Source organism: Acanthopagrus latus, chromosome 2 (genome assembly GCF_904848185.1).
Source record: "Acanthopagrus latus isolate v.2019 chromosome 2, fAcaLat1.1, whole genome shotgun sequence".
Taxonomy (NCBI): domain Eukaryota; kingdom Metazoa; phylum Chordata; class Actinopteri; order Spariformes; family Sparidae; genus Acanthopagrus; species Acanthopagrus latus.
The window spans coordinates 1,952,501-1,971,566 of NC_051040.1; the positions used below are offsets into that span (position 1 = coordinate 1,952,501).

General features: G+C 45.2%; 1 protein-coding gene across 1 annotated transcript in view; it reads right to left on the reverse strand.

Annotated features, from left to right (window-relative positions):
* si:cabz01090165.1 (uncharacterized protein LOC100333421 homolog) overlaps nt 1–5,497 on the reverse strand; it is a 262,485-nt gene extending 256,988 nt beyond the window's left edge. Inside the window, exon 1 of the mRNA XM_037118231.1 lies at nt 4,365–5,497. The gene's annotated coding sequence lies outside the window, so the exon portion shown is untranslated. The remainder of the gene's footprint in view (nt 1–4,364) is intronic.
* Nucleotides 5,498–19,066: the final 13,569 nt, after the last annotated feature.

The following is a 19,066-nucleotide window of genomic DNA, read 5'->3' on the forward strand; positions in this document are numbered from 1 at the left end:
CATCCAGGTGACAAATCAAAAGCCTGACAGCGGTTCTGAATCCAGCGATGGTTCTGTTACAGCAGTACTTAGTTATAATGGAGCCACTTTATATTGAAAGAGATCTGTTCTAAAATGGAAGGGAATTATGATAAATATAGACCACACTTCTCTGCGCTTTAGGAGGAAATGTAACTAAATTACAGTCATTTTAAGTTCCTGTTTTCTGCAGCAGCAGTGTTCATATTCACGCTTTGTTGGCACAGTGCTGCCGACTGGAAGGACCGCCCGTCTGATCCAAACCAAAGTAGTAAGAAAATGAATTTTCCAGATAAGCGGGACCTCCTGGGACGGCTAGAGAATGAAGTACAGATAGTCGTCGTAGCATTTCATTTACATGCAGTGTCTTCTGTAGGAAAACAGCACACCTGCGGAGCGCCTGCAACACGCATCCGCCCAAACCGAAACGGAGAATCTCTGGAAAGCAAAGACGAGAAAGAAAAAGCAAAGAAGTCAAAGTAAACGCGGGCGAGCGAGCCGGACGGATGGACAGATGGATGCAGAAACAGATGGGTGGATGGGTGGAGGGATTGGGGGTATAGCTCTCGGCAGGAGGATTAAGCCACAGATTAATTCTTGAACCAGACAGGATACAGAGTTTCCACTGGAATGTAAATCATACATCATGATCTGGGTCTTTGTGCTGGCCTCTTACCTGCTCATCCGTCACCGGAGTGGAGGTGTCGTTACACAACAATCAGCAGCGCTGCTGGTGTCAACAACTAGTTGTGCAGAATGAAAAGAAACATTTCTGCACGACAGCTTGCAAAGATCAAAACTCAACCTAATTCTCAGAGCAGGAAAATAACTTCTTTTTTTTTTTTCAAACAGAGCTTAAAGGAAATTAGAAGTACTTCCGTCTGTTTTGGTTTGTATCTGGCCGGCTGGTTGGAGAACAGAGAGGTCTAATCATAGACGTGCTGGATGTTGGCCAGAGCGCCAGTCGACTGGCTGAACTGTAGCTGCCAATATAATATAAAGTCTGAGCTCAGATACACAAAACAACAGACAGAGCGGTCCGGCTGTGTGATGTGAGTCAGACGGAGAGAGAGATGAGACGAGGGACGACAGTCGGAGAAAAAATAGAGAGCGAAAACAGCTTTTAATTAAGAACGGAGTCTTAAATGTTCGTTCTTCACACGCTGTGAGTCACATCTGACACTGTGACATTTATGAACAGCTGCGATGTGGAGCGCCACCGAGCCCAGTTACAGAGTACCATGTTCTGGACCTTCCTCCAACCGGACCTCTCTGCATGTTTTATTCTTCTGTCAGTTCTGTGATGGATTTAGAATATTCTTTAACGTGTTCACAGGGTAAAAAAACAACAAACCTCTGGCTGGTTTCCACCATTTCCAGCATGACTGAGCTCCTCATCCACATCAACACTGTTATTTACTAAATGTTACACAGAACAATCAGATTTTAAAATCCGGAGCTGCTCGTTTGGTGTTTCACAGACACCAGTTGGGTCTTTTCTGTGCTGCCTGAAGGGAAAAAAATGCAGCCGCCAACTAATGTGTCATAGGTAGGAAGGTGGAAAACACATCAGAGTGTGAGGCTGAGAGCGAGTGTGGAGGTGGAGGTGGGGATGTGCTCGCTCTGTCTCTCTGCTAATGGGATGTGAAGCACGATGTGATGCTCTCCATATGATAACCGTCGCATCCCTCCAGTCACATCCACACGTTTTCACTGTTTCACCTGGATGACTGTTTCTGGCTTTGTGACTGTCTGTCTGTCTCATTACATCCTCCACTGTCTTCCCATCGGACTGTTTATCTCCTGCTAGCGAAGCCTCCACAGCTGGATGCATCTCAGCAAGTTGTTGCACAGTTTACCATCCAAAACACACAACCCGAGTCTCAACACAATATTTTTTTCTTGTTAAGTTTGAAATGAAGACGGCCGGAGCTCGACCGGAGACGTCCACAAACTGACTAAACACACGACATCCTGACAGCTTCCTCGTCTTACGAGGTCCTGAAACTTCAGACGCTCTCTCTCAGGCGCTGAAGTCGTCCCAGGACATCTGTGCTCACACGTACTGGTCTGATGGGACTGAGTGCGCCATCATGAGAGCAAATGAATTATCCAGGAGTGAAAATGTGTGGAAAGTGATATCAGCGCCGAGCAGCTGCACTAAACAGTAGATGTCTGTATTCTCATGGGGGTCTGAAGCTTCACATGTCTATCTTTGACCTGAGAACAGATCACGAGTATTCACAGACAGACCACAGTGATAATAGTTTCATATTTCTCTGACAAATATTCCCCTCCTGATGAATTCTCCAGAGTGAGGCTGAACACAGGGCCAGCTGTGTGACTGGCTGGTCTGGAGTCAGTTTCTTTCCTCAGCTGCAGGATGTTTCACACCATGAACCTGCCGTCCTGCAACCACAAGAACCCCGTCTGATAAAAACCTGACATCTCTTGCTTTGTGTGCTTCTAGAAACCCAGAAGCTCATCAGAACGTCATGGATCAGCTCTCTGTGAACTCTCCACCGTCCCGTGTCCTGTTTGGACCCTGGAGCTCTGACTGAGGTCAGCGTCTTTGATGCCAGGTTCAGACCACATAGTCCATTGTGTCTGTTGATCTAGACGCTGTGTCAGATTAGTAGATTATAGACTCACAGATTCTCCCCTGATTCAGCCAAGAGACGTCAGACTACACGTTGACCCTGACCGATAAAAACTCTGAGACATTCTGCCTGATGTCACCTGGACGGAGGAGCTCAGTGCCACCGTTTGAGAACAAGAATGACGTCTCGTGTTCGGGAAATTAACAAAACAAAGAAAAAACACCTGAGACTGAGACTGAGACTGTCTACCACAGGTCACCTCGCAGCAGCAGCCTCCTTCACTCACCATGTTTCAGGTTTAAGAGGCTCTGAAATACATGTTGGAGCTGTCCCTGGTGCTGACTGCACACCTGAGCTCTCCGTGGTCCTGAATTCAGACACTGCCTCCCCCCCTCCTCTCCTCCTCTCCTCCTCTCCTCATCTTCTCTCCTCCTCTCCTCATCCCCTCCTCTCCTCATCTCCTCCCCTCCTCTCCTCCCCTCCTCTCCTCTTCTCCCCTCCTCATCTCCTCCTCTCCTCCCCTCCTCCCCGCGAGCAGCTCTCCACTGTCCTACATCCCAGTCAACTTGTTGGAATCTCTCCCCGAACAACAGCCCGAGCGGCCTGCTCAGATGTCTGAGGAGGTATTTTTAGACGACTGTTCGTATCTGTCTCTGAAACAGAAGCTCTCTCAGTGTGGAGCTGTCGCCGGCTCCCCCGCAGGCTTCTGCTACAGAACCACGTCGTGTCCAGCTCTGCTCTGCTGGGTCGGCTGTCTGCACCGTCTGCAGGACCAAACGGTCAGGACCATCTCCTGATCCACATCCTCTGGTCTCATCTCTCTACCCGCATGATGAATTACCAAATCTGACCATTCTCAGATCAGTTAACACGCAACATATAGTGCAAATAAAGATCTCACAGTCGTTTCCTCAACAATATTCAGCTCCAGTATTCCTCTCTTCCTCCCTGATTACTTGACTCACCCTTTTCTCTTCCTCCCCCACCGTCCCCTGCTCCCTCTCACCCCTCATACCATCCTCTCCTCCTTGTCCTCCACCCTTGTCTTTATCTTTATCCCCTATCTCCTCCCCTCTCCTCACCCTGGGATCCTCACCTCTATCCCTCTTCCTTTACCTTCCACCACCATCACTTTCTCCTTTTCCTCCCCACTCTCCTCTCTCCTCCTCACCTCCCTCCCTCCTCTTGTGTTCTCATCTCCTGGCCTCCTGCATAATAGATGTGGCTGTAACGCCAGTCAACTGGAGCGGCATGATGAGGCAGCTTTAGAAACACAGAGAGAGAGAGAGAGAGAGAGAGAGAGAGAGAGAGAGAGAGAGAGAGAGAGAGAGAGAGAGAGCGAGAGAGGAGGCTCCCCCAAAAATGGGCTCTTCTGTTACTGCGCTCCCACACACACACACATTCCCATGCAGGCGCGGCGGGGCCGATGCAATCCCAGCGCAGAAAGTCAGACGCACCAAAATCACAATCAGCCTTTTTTTTTCACCAGCCAGCCAGCAGAGTGCAGCCGGAGAGAGCAGAGAGCAGTGACACACACAGCGAGGTTATGGCAGACACTAATCAGATTACAGCGATGATTCATTTCCTGGCCACTAAGAATAAAACTATTGTTGGCGCCGCGGAGCGCCTGGCGTCCCCCCCGGCAGGAGGGAGGAAAATCAGCTGCATAGCTGCGCTCGGTCCCAGCGAGCATCCTCCGCCATCTCACACACCCTGCATTATTCACAGCCGATCAGTCTGCCTCACCTTCATCGATCTCCAGCTCTCCTCCTCTTCTGCTCGTCTTGTCCCCTTTTCTCCACAATCCCTCCGTCTTCCGCTCCCGATGCGTCCGCGAACGGATGAGTTAAATCACAACGAGTCGGCGGCTTATCCCAACTCCTGCTCCCCCTCTCTCCCATCCACACAGCACGGAGAGAGAGAGGCTATCTTGGTAGTTTTCTGGGGCTGAATAAACGTGTGTATGTATGTGTATGTGTATGTGTGTGTGTGTGTGTGGGACCGGACAGCAGCAGAATTACCGGAACAGACGTGCGCGCAATCAAGCAGAAGAAGAAGAAAAGGGGGGCGAACCGGGGATCCAGGTGCGGGTGGTCTCACCGCGCAAAACCCCACCAGCGCTCACGTACACATAGATCCTCAAACGAGCAGGGTGGGTGGATGGAGCGGGTCACACGGTGCCTGGAAAAAATAAAAACTCCTCGATTAGCCTCCCGTTCGCCGCCCAGAGCCCAATTAACGAGCCTCCGGTAACGTATTTAAAGTAGCAGGGACGTGGGAGCTCGTGCCATCCGTGTGAATGCGCTGTTTGATTGGAGCAGAGTCCTCGGGTGGATCTCCTGACAGAGAAAAGTCATGCTGGGAGTCTAAATACCTTTAATTCCGTTATCGCTCATCTCCAGCTCCAGAGAAGAAGCCGCAGCTGCACCCACCGGCGGCACTGCGCGTGTCCTTGAGCGCAAATAACCTTTTTTTTCACTTATCCAGGAATCCGTTTGCGTCTCTGAACGACCGACACACACATGCAGCTACTCCTCCAGGTGCTCCACACGATTAAATCATTTCAATAAGCCCCACAAATATTCCGGTAATGTGCGCGTTTCCATCCGTCAGAGCGCACGGCTGCAGGCTGCCGGTCCTGTGTTCCCTTCTTCTTCTCCTCCAGCCCAGAGACACGGAGCTGAGATCCTGGTCCGGGCGGTGTCCAGCTCCGTCCTCAGCAATAAACCACACAGCTGACAGCCCAGTCTGATGATAATCCACCCGGCGGCTCCGAGAGGGTTTATTTTAGGAGGGAAATGAAGATTAAGACCGGAGCTGAGCTCTCAGCACGCCCGCATCTCGGTGGAACATCTCTGGAGTGGAGTGCGGACCTGCAGCAGCCGCTCGAACCGAAACTCGACTATTTTTAGAGAGAGAGAGGAAAAAAAAAAAAAAAAAAAAACGCCCCACCGTTTGGAGACCGAGCTGATCCTCGACCAGGCCCCGGATCGGAACAGAATCCCTCCAGTGTCCGTTAATTCCTCCTCATCCGATCCTTCCTGTCACTGCCAGCTGCAGCCGTCAGACATGTCTGTCTCTCTCCCTCTGTCTGTCTGTCTGTCTCTCTCTGTCTGTCTCTCTCTGTCTCTGTCTGTCTTTCGGCAGTTAAAGTTAAAGGATCGCATGTGGGCGCACGTGGCTGTGCGGTGGAGGCTGCGCGAGGAGTAGACACACCCATACATCCATCTATCTATCTATCTATCTATCTATCTATCTATCTATCTATCTATCTATCTATCTATCTATCTATCTATCTATCTATCTATCTATCTATCTATCCTTATTGATCCAGCTCTATCTTGGATGGATCAATAGGATGTCAAAAAAAGAAAAGAAAAAAGGTACCATACTGTATTTTGTTTGACATCACTGAGGTAAAATATGTGTGTTTCCAAATGAAACGTGGCATCAGGTGACTGAACACACCAGCTGACCTTCATTCAGTTAATTTCTACTTCAGCATCAAGAAACAAGCAGCAGCTCTGATCCAGAACCAGTGTGACCAGAACCAGAATAAGTTGTGTTACTGCAGATCAAGTTCAATACTCTGGAACTAAGTGGCTCCGCTAACTCAGCTAAACATGCTTCATTTCCTGTAGCTACTTCACAATAAAAGCCCCCCCATTATGTAGTCATTCAAAAGCTTTTATTATGAAGCAGCGTCACAGGAAACGTTTCAGCAGCAGTGACTGAACACGAGTCCTGAAAGAGAAGCCGATGAAACAGTCGAACACAAACAGGGCGAGAGAAACTAAATTTAAAGTATCAGTGTGAATTGAGGGGGAGACGGGCGTTTGTTACGTTGGTTACAGTTGCTTGCTTGGAGGCGGGGCGGCCGTGGCGTGGTCCGCCACCAGAACCGGTCCACTGGTGCAGTAAGACTGGTGATGCCAAAGCAAACAAGCGCGGCTCGGTTTGATGTGGAAACAGGCCAGCAGGGCTGGTGGACAAACGCAGTTGACGTTTTACAGAGTTGAGTCTGAGTTGAGACTTTCAAAATAAAGTGTGCTGACAAACATTTCACATGTTTAGTTTACGTATTCTGACTTTTAGACTGTTTCTAACGTTGTGAAATGGTTGCAGATTGGTTATATTTGGAGACAAAGTTACTGACTTGTGTTGTGGTGTTACTGTGTGTTTACCTGACATGCAGTCAGTCAGAGCTGGGACTGAAACGACACTGGAGTGTTAACCACAGATGGCTGTGTACGTTATCGTACGTACTCCGCTGCAGAGTTACATAAGTGACCCAAACACACAATATTGTCCTGAACCATTTCCTCTGTTGCCTCGACCTAAACAAACTGCGAGCGTACGACAAAGACACACCGCGCTGCAGCAGTCGTGTCCTTTAATCGATAATCGACCGGTTTAGTAGTTTATGTTCGAGGAAGGCCTTCTAGGGTTGTGCTGTTGACAATCACATGTATGTCATATCATAGGATTATATTAACAATCAACAGAGCTGCTGCACGACAGTTTAAATGTTTATTAAGTCTTCCATCTGCGTTCTTCAGTTAGCTTCATTTTAGCAATGAAAGCAGGATGATGAGAGGAAACAGAACCGGCAGAGGTTAGTGTTGAAAGTTTCCAAGAGAATTCACTGGTGCAGTGATCTCTCTGTTTATTCTAAAACATATATTTTTCAAATGTCCAATCACTGTGCAGGAGCCTGTAAACATTAACATAATGGAGTTACAGCTGGATATGAATATTGAGCTTTTCTGGGTATGCCAACGTTTACATTTGTGCTTTTTATTTTCATATTCAGGAGTTTGTTTAGCTACTTCTCCACATTCGTCACTGCTTCAGAAATAACCAGCTCATCATTTTTAAATAGAAGAAGAAAAAGACACTAAACAAACGCAGGAGGACCTCTGTCAGCTTTGATAGAGAAATACATGAAAAGTAAATTCTTAATGTTTATGTCAGTCTAAGTTTACAGTGAATGATGTTAAACTGGAGGGAAGTGAAGACGGAGGAAGGGTGTGAAGACGGAGAGGAAGGACGAGGTTTCGGTGGCATGAGGGACGGCTGCTGCTGCCAGTGTGGCGCTGAATTAGAATTAGTAGCGTCGGGGGAGCGTGAACACGTGGGCTGAATGTTGAATATTGTAACGCTGTGTAAGTGGAAACGTGCTTCGCATCCCTGACACAGACGACGATACTGTTAACCTGAGGAGAGCGCGAGCAGAGGGGCTGATGGGAAACACGTGAACAGTCATCACGGGCCAGTTGTGACGCCGCGATAAATGTTGTCGAGGAACGTGGACAGCTGCTCCAACGCCACACAGGAGACGAGACGCGTTCAGGAAAGTTGTTAAATAAAAACGTTAAACTGTCACATGATCACGCAATCTCTCACACACACACACGCACACACACACACACACACAATCACATATGCAAAAGTATGGATTTACAGATTTGAATAAGATCCTCGCCAGCCGGTGAATAATAATTATGTTTAAGCAATGAAATATATGAAAGAGATGGAGGACATCAAATCTCTCCACTGTTTTCACTCACACACACACACACACGCAGGCCCACACACACACACACACACACAGTGTAATCTGTGACCTACATGCACACATGTTACAACAAATGCATAGATTAGACATGATTGATGCGGTGGATTGAAAATATGAGAAATGCTGGTGGATGTCGACGGCCACCCACAGATACCACCAACACACACACACACACACACACACACACACACACACACACACACACACAGAGGGGTTTAATCCTCCATATGTAAAGATTTCGGTCTCTGATGATTCGGTATTGAATTGTATTAAACCTTCTGAGATAACGTGCCATTAAGACCTGCGGAGCACGCTGCATTTTCATTTCATGAAACACCGCAGCAGCTGAACAGGAAAACGACCCGCTGTGGTGTTTGTTAAAAAACTAAAAAGCCTCTATAATCTTTAGACATAATTGCAGAGAATTGAAAACCACTGGTCTGCTGTTTGTGGAGAGAGATAATGGAGGTGAGAGTGCTGTCGGTACGAGAGCCACATTTTCAGTCCAAATAGAATCAATTCAACCGGTGACTGCCATCAAATCATCCACTTTACTGCTGCAGAGGAGATTTTTATTTTTGAGGGGGGGTGAGAGATCTACATGCTCCACACAGAGGGACCAGAAAGTAGAAGCTGTCTGCAAAATATATCATATCCAGAGCCGATTCAGGGGAAATGTTTCAGGAAAGATGAGTGGTGACAGTTTGAGAATACATCAGCTCCTCTGCAACCATCTGGTCCACAGATTTACAGCAAAAGTGTTGATGTGTTTTATTAATAAACAAATTCAAGATGGCCGTTAGAGACGGCGTTGTGTGACATGACAGGACCCAGTACTTTTAACCAAATCATGATCTTTTCCTAAACACGACCAAGTGAAACCTAAACAGATTATAAACAATATGTGTGTTACATAAAACCAAAAATCTCAAAGAAATGGAGGTTTTAACATTTACAGTTTTCAGACATGCCGATTTACTGTAGTGACCACAGTATCATCATTTATATCTTCAGTTGTCTCTGCAGAAGTAGAAATAAATTACAAAGAAAATTAATGACAATCTGAATCCAATTTGTTCAATTTTTGAGGAAAACTCATTACCTGTCTCAACTAAGTACAGATGTTATTATAAGACACTTAACAACAATAGTTTTATTATCAATACCACAAAATATATCAACTGAATATCAAGCTGGACCAAAGGAGCGCACACACACACACACACACACACACACACACACACACACACACACACACACACACACACACACACACAGCAGTGGAAGCAGAATTGATTCACAGTGTAATTATTTTTTTCCTTTTTCCTCCACTTTACATAATGAACCGAGTTCCAGTCGTTTGCTGCTGGGACAGTGTTTAATAGAAAAGTTCTGCACTTCACCAAATGTTTAATTTGACTAACGAGCGATAAAGTAACTTCCATCTCATCTGTCGTCCTCTGAGAAATCATCTCCGACAGATGCCATCTGAATTTAAACAATGTTTACCAGCCTGTATTAAAAAAATAAAATCCTGCCGGCCTCCGTTCACGTGGATGATTCACAAGACGAGGAAGACTTTCTGATCTCTCTCCTGTAAACGAGGACTCCAGTGTGCGTGTCTGTGCTCATGGTTAAAGCTAAACTCCCGCCAAAATGCAGCCGAGGGTTTTTTTGTCAAACTTTGTGTAAAAGCATAATTACGACAAATGAGGCACTTTAAGATTTACTGCGTTTTTGTTTTTGACTCAAACTCATTTTCAATGGGAGCTGCTTTAAAACAGTAAGAAGGCTCGACACAACATGAAGCTTTGCTCGTAGTGTGGTGGCCACATGTCGGGACGAACCACCTTTAAGTTGAGTATTTTGTCATTCTTTTTATCTTAAATGAGGACACACAGTCTTTTCTTTTCATACATCACTCTTATTGGCAGTTGTTGATTAATTTGTGTGAACATATTTTGGTTAACAGGCTGTTGATTAACATTTTCTTTGTTTGAGTTGAAACTCACCGTGTGTCTTGTTGTGTGCAGCTCTGGAAAGAAGCCGGCGCCATCCAAGATGGCCGCTTATGGAAGCAGGGCAGGAAATGGAGGAGGCCACCTTGGAGGTGCCAGAGGGGGGTCCATCTTCTCGTTGAGGTCTATTAATCTGAGATGATTAAGAGTTTTACATTTACTTGATGATTTGAGTGTTTATATTGAGTATGTAGATGTTTTTATTTGTAGTCTCTGTTCACATTATGTTGGTTTGCATTATGGACGTAGTGGTTTATGTCTGTTTCCCCCTGTTGTCAGTGTTGGTTAGAGTCTATATAACCCCACCTGCTGTCTCATGGGAGGTCAGGTATGTTGGGTTAAGATGCTGTTTATTTAAGTTGGCCTCAGTTAGTTATTAGAGCCCTTATTTAGAGTTGTTATTTTCCTATTTTTTGTATTTCTACCAATTTACTTTTGGAGTTTGAGTTTATGAATAAATTATTTCTTTTCTTTTTTTATATTTACACCTTGTGTTCTTGACAGTAGTATCACCAGGCTCTCTACACGTGAGCACCAGCAGAATGTGACGTAACATGATGCTGAATCTACATCCTGTGGACACGACACTTATTATCATCTCTTTGACCAACAAGTCAGCTAATCTTTGCTAATTATGTCCGGCTGTCTTGAGGGAAATTTTGAGTGTGACAAAATTTTTACCATCTTGGCGCCACCACAAAGAGTTTAGATGTTTAGTTTGATTCTATGTCATCCAACACTTTGCTAATGTTGTGAACTGTAAGTGCAGCTATTTACAAAAATTTAAAATGCTAAACTAAACTAATGAACTAAAAAAATGTGTAAGAAAATCTCAGATGTCATAAATCCGGATGATCTGGTCCTTCATATGTTTAAGACGCAGTGCTAGTGAAACAATACGCCGCCTCCATCCAGAAACAACATGCAGCAGGAGTTGTTTCTCTGTTGTGTCCTTACATGACAGCAGAACAATATCGTATTGAATCTGGCTGACGGAGCGAGAATGATTTTATTCAGTTTGAGCCCTGGGCTTAAAAATTTAACAGCTGCTTCATTCGAGTATCTGAGATCATGAAAGCCCCAATACAATCCCAGCGACTCATGAATTATGGAAAAAACAAACTATTATGTGAGTACTGGAAGAACACAGGCCAGTGTTGTGGTTAGGGAGGATCCACAGTGGAAATATAATCAACCTGCATAAAGGCAGAGTGGAAGGATGGGGACGCATACGGGACTCTGCCTAAAAAAATATGTTAGTGTAGAGTTTCAGACAACAATATCTTTGCCATGAAATCAAGCTCGCAGGGCAGTAAACACAGGGACTCTGCTGTCTGCCTGGACATGACCTTTGCAGTCTGTCATCTCCGTTCTGCTTCCTGTCTTATCTCTAGTGCTCTTCAGTAAAGAGTCTAATGAAGCAGAAATGCCTTAAAGACAGACAGAAAAAATTTAGATTATCCTGAAACAACATCTGATGGTTTCTGACAGGAGAATTCTAATTTCGTTTGAAGCCACCAGCTACGATATGCTGTTGTCATCTCTCTGGTTTCCTGCAGGCGCTGACAGTGGAGATACAGCAGCCCGTGTTACAGAACTGGGCCTCTGATGGAAAGACAGTAGTTTGAATCCCGGTGCCGCCACGATAGGCTGAGCAGTGTGTCCCGTATTGATTCCCTCATCTGTCCTGGTGCTCTCCCCTGTAAACATTAAAGGGGAACTCTAAAAACCAACAAATGGAGGTCACAGTATATCTCTGCTGCCGTCAGGCTGATAAACAGGATCATGATAAATCCACCTTTGATCAGTGAACGGTTCCGGATCAGAGCAGAACCGGCTGTGACTCTGGACAGATGAGTGGGTGCAGAGCCGGACCTTCTGGAGGAAGAACCACCCAGCGCCGGACACTCGGTACATTATAAAAAACCTCTGTGGCCCATTCCTCATCTCAGCTAGCCACGGTTAGCATAGCACGAAACTCTGACCAAACTATCAGCAGTCAGGTTGCATTATGGGTAATGTAGTCACCAGGCGTAGGAGAATGTGTGGAATTAAAATGATGATTTCTCTGATATTTGCTAATTTGATTTGATTCAAACTGTCCAGTGATAAATCAGTCACATGTAAATAAGTAAAAGAAGCAGAACAGGAATTTACATGCACACATCGTCCGGTCTGAACATGCAGATCACTTGCTGGTGCATCAGTTTAATATTAATCAGACACGCTGGTGTGGGAACGTATCACTGGACATCAAGCAGTGACATGACTTATAATGACGCTCGGGTTATTAGAGGTCCATTTGTATGCGTGTCAGTTTAGGAAGTATAATCTCTAATTGTCATTAACATTCATGAGATGTTTGTCCTTATAATTCGGTTTACGTTGAATGTTTTATGACTGCTGATATAACGCATCAGTGAGCATTATATGTTCTTGTAAGCGCGGTCGAGCACTGCATTGTAATTGCTGGTGTTTACGTTTAAGCTGCACTAAGTGATTTTATTCATATTAAAATTGAATGAACACTGTGTGTGATGTGGAAGGAACACCAGATCTGCAGAATCCAGAGAGAGCCGACGACAACTCTGCAGGTTTCAGCTCAGGAATCTTGTGCACGTTACTGAAAACTAGAAATTAGATACAGTTACTAGTTAATTCAGTCAAAAATCATCAATACTGTAAGCAGGAGGGGCTAATAGCATGTAGCATGTAGCATATTGATACAGGTCTTATTTTTTTAATATTTCTGCCCTCTAGAGGTCAGAACATGTGACAAATGTAGCTTGAATCATGCATCAGACACACAGTTTAGTTTTGGCCATGAATGAATGATTTACTATAAGTCTGGTTTCCTGTTTTTTTTGTCTCCTGCAACAAAACAAATCTCATCTCCACTCGACCATCAGACCAGCTGTTCTTTGCTCTTTTCCAGATGAAATACACTCTCCGGTTCTGATATAACTCGTGCTACAGCAGCAGCTGTGGAAAGCTTGTGAGGAGCCGCCATTGTTGTTCACTCCTGCCACACCTGTAGCTGTCGGTAACTCTCACAGGATGCTGATTGTTGCAGCCACTGTGTGTGTTCTGGCTTCACAAGATGGATTTGTGTGTGATCACGTGATCGTGCGATTCCAGCTGCCTCGAGAGGAAGTTAGTTGACCGACACAGCGGTGCAACTGCTCCCAGAAACAACAGAAGAGGAGGGAACCTCATCTGCATCATCTGGCAGCTCCACCTGCTCGGATCCCTGGGACGACAACTAAGACTCACCAATCATGTGCTTGGAGAACAGAGGATGCTGTGTGGGAACACGTGTGTTTGGGGATTCCTGCACATTGAACCATCTCACACTCTGCAAAAACAAAGATTGATGCACAGCTCTAAATCTTCAATTCTGGAGATGTGGGCTCCGAGGAAAACCATTTGAAACCCACTTGACTAGAATCAGTGCTCATGAAAACCTCAATCTAACTCAACCCCCCCATGAATAATGGAAAACACTAACTGCTACAGCTGTAACACTGTAACCTCATCCATTTTGTACTACATGTATCCCTCCATCCGTCTCTTTTCCCTCTGTTTATTCCCTGAACACTTTAATTCTCCTTCCTTTCTGTCTATTTAAGCCTTTTCTTCCATTTCTCCCTGTCTTCACAGAATACCTCCCTCAAATCCTCCTTTTCCATCCGTTCTGTTTCTTCATCATCTCCTCATCTTTTTTATCCCCATCGTGTCCCTCCATAGCTTTACTTTGCCATCTCTTCTGCTCACAGTCCTCCTGTATTTTGTTCTGTCTCCTGAGTTTAAGATCACATTAAACGGGGGGCACTTTTTGTAAAATGCACATTTGAACTGTTGATGCCCGGAGCGAAACCATTACACGCGGGGGGTCGGAAAATATAATAAAAGAAACGTAGAGTTTCTGTGTACCGCAGACGTTCTTTATGCTTTTTTCTGTCCAAGGACTCTCACAATTAAACTGCATACTTTGAATTTACTTTGGGCTGGGCTTAGAGAGGCGATGTAGGATGATTTTACATGCATATCCAGAAATGTTGACAGATTATTGGATTTAGAAATCAATTAGTTTGTTGTTTACATGATGGAATCTCAGGTAAGACACTCTGAAAGTCAGAGACAAATGTTGGATGGTGGACAGTCGAGGCCTCATATATTTATTACGAGATGTACTGTAAGGACACTTCACCGTATGCTGCACATACTGTAAAGACCCTTGAGACAAACTGTGATTTGTAATACTAGTCTATAAATAACCTCAGTTACTGGCTCCATTATCCCCTTCAAAAAGCGCTGTGTTCCCAGTATGATTCACTGACGGTTGGATCTGATCTTTGTTACCAACTGAAGGTAGGATGTGAGTAACGTGTAAAAACTGAAGCTCCATCTTTCTCAGTTTTTACAGATTTTCAGCCAAAAATAAATAGGTCAGTGAATAAATACGTGAGGTTCATACTGAGTTCCACCTGTGATTCATGATTCCTCAAACCCCCCAAAATTGGAGTTCCTGCTGCAGGAAGACACTGATTACAGTACAAGAAATGAGGACAGCTCAGAAATAGCTGCTGGTGACAGAGAAATGGGAATTAAATGCAAAACATTCACTCATTATGCTGTTAAAATCCATCTCGCTAAACGTAGCGACAGTGTGTTAAACTGCAAATTATTGGTGTTTTAAACAACAATCAGAAATGTATCAGATGAAGACCCGTAATGAAAGTCTTGGTTCTCGTCAAAGCGTTTTAATACGAGCAGTCGCGGTTCATTGCAGCAACACGTCTGCTACTGTGGTTACGTAACCTTCTGATTTTGACCCAGAGACCAGACAGAGAAGTTCTGGTTCTGTTTACGACGTGTTGTTGAATGTTTCCATCTCCAACAAGCTAACCTTAGGGAATTTCTTCTGTCACTGGAGCAGAGCAGGAAGTTGTGGCAACTTTATGAATCTAGTTTATCTAGTTAACATAAAACAATTTAAAGCCTGGATATAGATTATTACTACCCAAATTTACGGTTCCTTGTTTGGCAGCATCATCTGGTGGCCGCTGTCATTATTAGGAAGTCATAGATAGAAATCGAAGGATGAACGAGGATGAATGATCGGGCTAATGAAGCACAGAACTTTAAAACTGGAGGTCGTTATTTGTGTCCAGAGTGAAACCAAAAGTCGACAGTGAGTTTCTTCACCAACATAAAACTACATGGCTTCTTTTTCGGGTGTCCACGAAGGATCGTAGCGGTGCATCCTCCAAAAGCAGGGAGAAGAAGGAGCATCTGGAGGAGCCTTCAGATGCTCCTCTGAAGGATGCAGACCCTGAACTGAGACACAGCAACTGATCTCTACTCTGAAAATGTTCTTTGTGTGAGGTTGTTGTGATTTGCGAGACTCTTCGTGTCTTTCTGTCAACCAATTAAACTACAAGTTGCATCGTGCTCTGTCGACCTCGACCAGCAGGCTGTCGGCAGACGACGGAGAACGTCTTCCTCCTTCAGAAGGAGGGAAAACTAAAATCAATCTCAGGAAACTTCATTTCCACCAGCATGAAGAAACTGTAGCTCCCTAAATGTTTCTCTCTTCTTCTTCTGCTGTATCTAAACCACTTTAAACAGCAGGTAACTTCATGTGAATATGAATCTCTGCTCTCTGTTTGTGCCTCTTCTACCCTTCATCTGTCTTCATCTCTCTATCTTGCGATCACATTAGGGGCCTCCACCTCTTCTCTGTCGTCCTTTAATCTCTTGTTCACATCCGTCTCTCATCGCTCCAAAGTTCTCTCCTCTCGTCTCCCGTCTCCTGACCTGCTGCAGGGAGAGCTGTGGAGAAGAGAGGAGAGTAATAAGAAGCGTGGATACATTTCTGAACCTCTTCTCTCCAAAGAGCCCGATGATAAGAGAAGTATTACAGAGGAGGATGATGGGTAATTATGCCGGTCTGGAGATATGCTTGGCTAATCTGTCCTCTCCTCCCTCTTCATCTCTCATTCTTTCTTACTCTGTTTCTCCGACTTCAGTCTCAGAGTTTCTCATTATCGGCGTCGTCCTCTCTTTATTTATAAGTCTCTCTCTCTCTCTCTCTCTGCTTCTCTCTCAGGGCCTGTAGGAAGAGATCTGTGCAGCGATCGTGACCGAGTCCGTTTAATTCAATTTTTTCGACTACAGGCACTTCAGTTCTTGTGTGTGTGTGGTTGACTGTTTGGAGAACTGATAAAACTAAAATAAATATTCATGTGGGGACAAGATAGAGGAAATAATATTGTGATAAGGAGAGGTTTATACAGCAGATAGAATAAAGAGGAGTTGAAATAAAATGCATTTAGAGTTAATAATCCGGTCCGTCCTGATTCTCCAAATCCACTTTTTTGATTTGGCTTGATGTTCTGATGCTGTTGGACTCGGGAGTGTCGCCGTCTCCTCCATCCATCAAGACGGGAAGTTACTTCCTGTCTCACCACTCTGCTAATGGACGGTAGCCAGAGTCCGACGTGTCATCAGGAAACCGTGGGAGAAATCCCAGCGGGGAGTTGGGATGTGTCCTCGGGCCGCTCTGACGGCTCACCAGTCGTAAAATGCTGCTCCTCAATCTCAGCATCGCTGGGCGGGACGGCGGAGTGTCCTCGTGGTAAAACAGGGTCAGATCAGTCCAAACCCTGATCGAGAAGACGTGGTGCTGCAGACTCACACAGAGGAGATTGTGTTGCTCAACAGGAAACATCAGGATCAGTAACGTTGAAGAGTTAAAGGGTTAAAGTTCTACTTACGCACGGACGTCAACTAAAATGTGTGCAAACAGCTGTGTGTGTGTGTGTGTGTGTGTGTGTGTGTGTGTGAGATGACTTAACTTGAATCCATTTGCATGTATTACTCATTACAAGTGTGTGTCTGTGTATGTGTGTTTTTCACTTGTCTGTGTGTGTGTTACTGCGTTCATGAGCTTGCATGAGTGTATGTAGAGTATGCAGGTTTCTGTGTGTGTGTGTGTGTGTGTGTGTGTGTGTGTGTGTGTGTGTGTGAGAGGAGCTGCAGCAGTTTAAATGCTGACTGTAGTAAGTTGTGCGTTCTCTCCCCCGACTCCAAACCCACATTTCCTCTCTGGTCATTCTGCTACAGCAGCTTGTAGCACCACCAAAATACACGGCGCCGCTCTCCAGCTCCCCGTGTTTCATTATTTATCTGTGGCGAGCCTGCAGACTCTCTCTCTCTCCCAGCAGCCTCCTGCTTTGTATTCACACCTCAAAGCTCGCAGCCAACCACAGACCTCTGCTGTCCAACACTCAGCGGCTCTGCTCATAAAGAGACCTGATTTTCTGCACCTCTGCACCGGCTGCTCGCAGATTAAAGACACCTTTACTCTCAGGGATGTTTGTAATGGAAGCACATGATGTCAGGATCCTCCAGGAAATATATAGTTAGTGTCAGAATGCTCCCTGTCACAGATTAGTCCAGTCCGTTTAAGGTTTGGAGACTAATTCAGAATGGATATACGCACATGCAGGGCAGAAGTCATTTACGCCTCAGTCCATCAAACAGAGAAGAAGATGAGTCCTCAGAGTTATAATTTCAACCAGGGGCTCAGATGTAAGAGTCAAACTGTTCTGGGACTTGAAATACGTACCTACCAGTCTGTAAATGGACTCAGTAATGCTTCTTCAGTCTACTGAACGCTCAGATCGCTTCACATGCACAGCTGTACACTTATGGAAGAGGTGCTGACCGGGTCGCCAGGAGGGAGGCGTTCGGTATCTTGTCCCAAAACCAGCGACCTTCCTTCTGCTCGACTTCCTGATCTTCAGCCTTCCCACATTAGTGTTCATCTTCAACTGGAGATATAATGTACATACATTTATAAAAAATATATATATACTCCCCAAAGTAAAAGGACCTGAACTCAAGATGTCAACCTAACCTCCAGATTCCCCAGATCCATCCACAGATTCGATCCATGGACGCTCCATCATGGACCAGACTGGACTCTGATATGTTGAGATGTGTGCGTGAGAATAAATTCCATCTTATTTTAGAATAAAACAGTGTCTGCTAGTTGTGACTATAAAATGAGCCTCATATTCAGTTGGATGTGGACGTGAAACCTGGATTTGAAACGGAGGCGCGTTGAGTTACTCCAGCTGCAGATGAAGATGCTTGTTGATGTTGATTTCTTTGTCCTCATCTTCGACCTTCTCTGCCTACAAAGTGCTGACGCCTTGAAGAAACAGAAGAGAGAAAGCAATTGAGTGGGAAAAAGTGAAGCAAGCTCCATCTTGAGGAGACGAGTGTTTCGCTCACAAAGACGATGAGTGACTGCTGCCGAACGCTGAGCAGCAGAAGGTTACTACATTATTTTAATTCTTATTCAGAAAACTTTACAGAGACAGAGAGGAGAGCAGCGCTGTGATAACGGATACAGTCGTGTCACATTATCACAGTCACTAAAAGTATGAGGAACAGCTGGAACTCATGAGCAGCACAATCAAAGCACAGAGTGTCCTCAGGGGCACCGCGGCTCTCATGTGAAGCTCCTGCTGCGCGCACTGAGTCGGTAATAACGAGTGGAATAAAGCTGACGAGAGCGTCGACTCCTAGTTTGGTTCAAGACAGAAAACCCTGTTTGACTCCATCAGGATGATTCAGTGTCCCCATCACAGCAATTAAATTCACTTATATTAAAATGTAGAAATGGTATCGTGTTCTACACAAAAATGAAAATCCAGTCGTCATCACCTTCCTCACCAATGCTAACAGAAAGTCAGGTGAAGTCTCGTAGTCCACAAAACGTTTCTGGAGCTTCACAGCGAAACAACTGGAGAAACACCTCCACAACTCCATTAAAACAG